Genomic DNA, 5712 nt, shown 5'->3' with positions numbered 1-5712 from the left:
ATGCATGCAAATATATAATAGATCATTGAGGACAAATGTATATGCCTTTGGAGAGAGGCGTGAGAAACTGTAAAGAGACATCAGTACATGGCGAGATCCAACTAAGTTCTCCTGTCCAGCTAGACAGAGGATGGAAAAAACACCCCAAGTTGTATCATGTGGCAACACGAAGCAACATAAATGCAGCATCTATTAATATAAAAGCTAATGAAGAGAAAACTGAGGAACCAGAGACCTAATGCTCTGCACCTCAGCTTTGTGCAAGGTGACCACAACGACATCTGTTCATCTCCTAACAATGTACGAATATTCGTATGGCTGATGGGAATTGTAGGTTGATAAGGTGGTTAAGAATGCATATAGAATCTTTGCTGTTATTGATCAAGACACCGAGTTCAAAAGTAAGGATGTTATGGTGGAGCTTATAGAATAGTGGTCTAGTTAGGCCGCACCTAGGTCACCCAAACTCTAGCTGCCCTTCATAGGAAAGATATCGTTGCTTTGAAAGGGATATAGAAGAGGTTTACTAGGACGATCACAAATAAGAGAAAATCTGCAGATTCTGGAAAGCCAACAACATGCCGGAGAAACCCAGCAGTCAATTGTACTTTTTTCCATAGATTCGGCCTGGCTTGCTGAGTTCCTCCAGCATTTTGCATGTGTTACCAGGATGATGCCTGGATCAGAGAGTATGTGCTACAACAAGAGGATAGACAACCTGTGCTGCTTTCTGTTGAGCGACGGAGGCTGAAGAGAGTCCTGATTGAGGAATCCTGGTAGATTATGAGTGACATAGATAGACTGGACAGGAAGTATCATTTCCCGAGGGTTAAAGTATCTCATACCAAGAGTGTGCATTTAAGGTGAGAGAGTATAATTAAAAAGGAGATGTCAGAGAGTTGATGGGCACCTAAAATATGCTGCTTGAGGTGGTGCTAGAGGTGGAAACTTTAGAGGCTTTTAACAAGGCACATTGATGTGAGGAAAATAGAAGAATATGGATATTGTACAGTCAGAAGAGATTTGTTTGGTTTGCCAGGTAATTGCTGTTACATACCTCGTGGGTATCTTGTGACTGTCTTATGACCATGATGTAATTCAGTATCTTGTGAGCATAATGTAATGGTCTTGTGATGGTGGAGTGATGTAATTTTCCCGCCAGTGTGAGGTCACGTGATGACATGTTCTTAACAGGTATATAAAGGGAAACCCCTGTTGTGATGCAGTTAGTTTTCGCTAGTTCGTCAGTTACTCCGTTATGCTGCGTATTTGTCTCATGACGCAGTTTCGTTTTAAAGTGGAGTTTTAATTTCTATTGTAAAGTAAAATCATTTTTTGGCAGTTTCACCAATCGCTGCCAGTTTTGTTTGGGGTATCTTTGATTTACCTTTACAGTCTAGTATCGGAGAGTAAAGACCTTCCTGAAGTACAGGAACCTGAAGGATTGAGTAAAGTTGGCGTCGTTCGGCGGTTTCATTAAGGATCGACCTTATTGAATCTTCGTTCAGAAATAGTGACCTGCATCTGAGATAACCCCTGTAAGAACAGGAAGGTTTGGGCAGTGTTCATTCACCAGGAAAAAGGTCAGTTCCTTTAAGCCGTTTTATTTCCTTCGTCGTGAATCTTTTGGAGAATCAGCTATAACGTCACGTCTTCAAAGAAATCCATTTTCAGAGAAATCTCTCCTTACTGACTTTGTAAATCACTTGGACTTTCGAATTTACCACCTTAAGACTGTGTTCGAATTTACCACTTTACGAACTGTTCCAGATTTGCCGTATAGCAGTTAACTTCTGGTTAAGTTAGTTGTTTGAATACTTTTTGCTATTGTTGAGCAGAGTTTAATAAATGTTTATGTTTTTTTTAAAACCTGACTCAATTCTATACTCATTGTTGCTGGTCACGTGACATTACAAAGTCTGATAGTGCAGCACTATTTTCTGGCTGAAGGGCTTGTTTTTGTGCTGTGCTGTTCTGTGTTAAGTTTTACTGCAGTACTGCGTTCCAGAGCTGTACAGATTCACTGATTCCCTCCAAATCTAAAATACCTTCACAACCGTCATGTGAATTATCAGAGTGAGCTACCCCCAAACGCCTTGTATTGAGGATTTCAAAGTTTATTTAAGTGGAAGATTGTGAGTTTCTTTCACTAAAGACTGGCTGGACACTTACTGTGACAGTTGGTCCTACGGATGTTAACCAGGGGTACACGAAGACCCAGTCTCACCCGACAATCCCAATTTGCTTTGTTTTAGCTTGCATGATATGTCGCTAAATATTGATTTGCAAACAGACATTTCCTCAGAATCTGACCAGCACGTTATATAATTTATCTTCGTGGTCATAAAAGAAATGTAGATAATTGAAGCCAGAATTTTCTACTTTGGACGCAAACATTTCAAAATTAGATCCAGCTACCGATTGTCTTTTAGGCACATGGATGTGAGCCTAAAACACCCTGGTTTCCTCGGCTGTGTAGGTCTAAGGAAGACAACCTCTGCCCCACCAAACTAGTGAGATTGAGGGGCTCTCCCGACCCAAACCCTAGTATGTGTGGATGCTTTGTAATGTTCTACCCTGTTACCAATTAGTGCCACGGAAGAACAGACGGCACACTGCATAATATAAAGGAATTATATTTATGGATCTTAACTTAACTAAAAGGTTAGTAAAGAGTAACAAAAAGAAAAAGTCCCATTCTAATTAAACAGTTACATGCGCACAAGTTGGAACTCATCTTGAATTTCTCTGTCACTCACGAACTGGGTCCTCGTCAGCGTGAACGCCCACATCACTTTCCGAACGTCGCTCGCAATCCATCTCGAACAGATGGATCTCTCACCGGAACTTATGCTACGACCGGATCTCCCCAGCATCCTCTCTCTTCATCTCCCGCCGAACAATATAAAACCGTCCTGATTGTATCTCACAAAGGAAACCTCCCGCTAATTGGATGACACATTCCACATCGTCCCTAACAGAAAGAGGCCGAAATGAAGCAAGCTGAAAAGAAGCAGCTCTTACAGAACTACCAGAATGAAACACATACAGTATGACAGTGAAAATATGAAATGGCATTACACGGTGGATTTAATTTAGCTTTTTTGACACTGATCAACAGAAAAATACTCTTTCGTGTCAACGTGAAAACAGACCTCTACAAAGTGATGTAAATTAATTACAAATGTAAAACACAATAAAATTGATTGCATAGGTATATACAGCCTTTAATATGACACATCAAATCATCACTGGTGGAGCCATATTATTTGAGAAGTCACATAATTGGTTAAATGGAGATCTGTTTGTGGAGATCTGTGTACAGTCAAGTTGTTTCAATTGATTGCAGTAAAGTACACATGTATTGCAAGGTCCTGCTGCTGGGGAATCTGACGAAGTCTACACCTTGAAGACAAAAGAACACTCCAAGCAACACTGCAAAATAAGTTATTGAAATGGCCATGCCAGGAGATGGATACAAGAAAATGTCCAAGTCACTGAATATCCCTCAGAAGTACAGTTAATTCAACCATCCAGAAATGGGAAGAATATGGCACAGCTGTAAATCTGGCTAGAGCAGGCCGTCCTTAAAAACTGATTGACCATGCAAGAAGAAGGCTAGTGAGGGAGGCCACCAAGAGACCTATGACAACTCTGGAAGAGTTACAAGCTTCAGTGGCTGGGATGAGAGAGACTGCGCGTACAACAACTGTTTCCCGGGTGCTTCACCAGTCGCAGTTTTATGGGAGAGTGGCAAACCGAAAGGCACGGTTGAAAAAAGCTGACATGCAATCTCCGCAAGTGTTTGCCAGAAGGTACGTGGGAGACTCCGAAGTCAGCTGGAAGAAGGTTCTATATTATTGATGAAACCAAAATTGAGGTTGTTGGCCATCAGACTAAACGCTATGCTTGGCGGAAACCAGGTGCTGCTCTTCATCAGAAACACACTATCCCTACTGTGAAGCATTGTGGTGGCTACATCACGCTGTGCAGATGCTTCACTGCAGCAGGCCATGTAAGTCTTGTGAAGGTAGAGGGGAAAATGGATACAGGGAAATTCTGGAGGGAAGACAGATGCAGTCCGCAAGATAACTGCGATGCGGGAGGTTTGATTTCCAGTAAGACAAGCATAAAACCAAAGCCACACAGGAACGGTTTAAAAACTGCAAAGGTAATGTCCTGGAGTGGCCAAGGCAGTGTCGAGTCCTCAATCCAATTGAAAATGTGTGGCTGGACTTGAAAAGTCTGTTTACTCAAGATCCCCATGCAATCTGACAGAGCTTGAGCGGTTTTAAAAATCGAACAATGGGGATAAATTGTAGTGTCCAGACGTGCAATACTGATAGAGACCTATCCACACAGACTCATGGCTATAATTGCTGCAAAAGGTGCATCGACTAAATAATGACGTGAAGGGGGTGAATACTAATGCAATCTGTTATTTTGTATTTTATTTTTATAATTAATTTAGATCACTTTGTAGAGAACTGTTTTCACTTTGACTCGCGAGTCTTTTATTCTGTTGATCATTGTCAAAAAAGCCTAACTAAATCCTCAGCGATTCAATGTTGTAAAACAAAAAAAATCACGCAAACTTCCAAGGGAAGGGAATACTTTTGATACGCACTGTATATCAGAAGGGATAATCTGTGTGCTGCTTCATTCTGTCAATCGATGATACGAGCAAATAAGATTTGACAGATCGCCAAATAGACTGGAACAATATTTCCTCAGGACAATATCAGAAAAATACCATTGGCGGGGAATCTTTCATGCAACTTAGCTACAGAGTTTAACGATGAGACGGAAGGGATATATCGCCATCCCCCTCAGCTCCTCTCTGAATTTCCCCTGATCCAGAGCATATACGGCAGTGTTGGTACAAGTTCCAAGATAGAACAGCATGGCATCCGCCCGGTTAGCGATAATGACGGGGTGGTTATAACTCGGATAAGCATGCCCGCTGGAAAACTCCATCAGTATGAAAACTGATACCTTCGTCAGCCACAGCAGTATAAAGCTTCCTGACAAGGCAAATAACAGGACGATCGACCTCCGTCTTTGAACCACCTCGGGGTCCTTTCGCAGATCCCCGTTATTGGGCCCTTTGAGTCCCCTACGAGCTCGATTTGCCAACACAATGTGTCTGACAGTGAGGGCGTTGAGTATCAGGGTCAGGAAGTAGGGCATCAGTGGATTTAGCAGGTGGTGAATTCAGAAAAATGCCACCCAACCAGGCAAACTGAAGATCTCCAGCTTGATGGCGCAGCCCCAGGGTATTCCATTATAGAAGCCGTAAGAACATAGAACATACAGGCCCTTCAGCCCACAATGTTGTACTGACCCTCAAACACTGCCTCCCATATAAGCCCCACCTTAAATTGCTCCATATACCTGTCTAGTAGTCTCTTAATTTCACTAGTGTATCTGCCTCCACCACTGACTCAGGCAGTGCATTCGAATCTGAAATAAAAAGGTATATTCCGTAAAACGCTCAGCGTAGTCACAGTGGTTATAACTATCGCCGCTGTCTTTGTAGTGCAATATTTAACTTTCAGGTTGTGACAAAAGATCGCCACGAATCGATCAACAGTGAACGCGATAGTCAGCCAAACAGAACTGTCTATTGTAGTGTAGGCCAGTGGAGAAATAGTTCTGCAAACAGCCGTGTTGGAGAAAAACATGACTAGGAAGAGTCTATGCACAAGTCTG

The sequence above is a fragment of the Mobula birostris genome, chromosome 14 (genome assembly GCF_030028105.1).
Source record: "Mobula birostris isolate sMobBir1 chromosome 14, sMobBir1.hap1, whole genome shotgun sequence".
Classification (NCBI taxonomy): domain Eukaryota; kingdom Metazoa; phylum Chordata; class Chondrichthyes; order Myliobatiformes; family Myliobatidae; genus Mobula; species Mobula birostris.
This window is presented reverse-complemented; position numbering follows the sequence as displayed.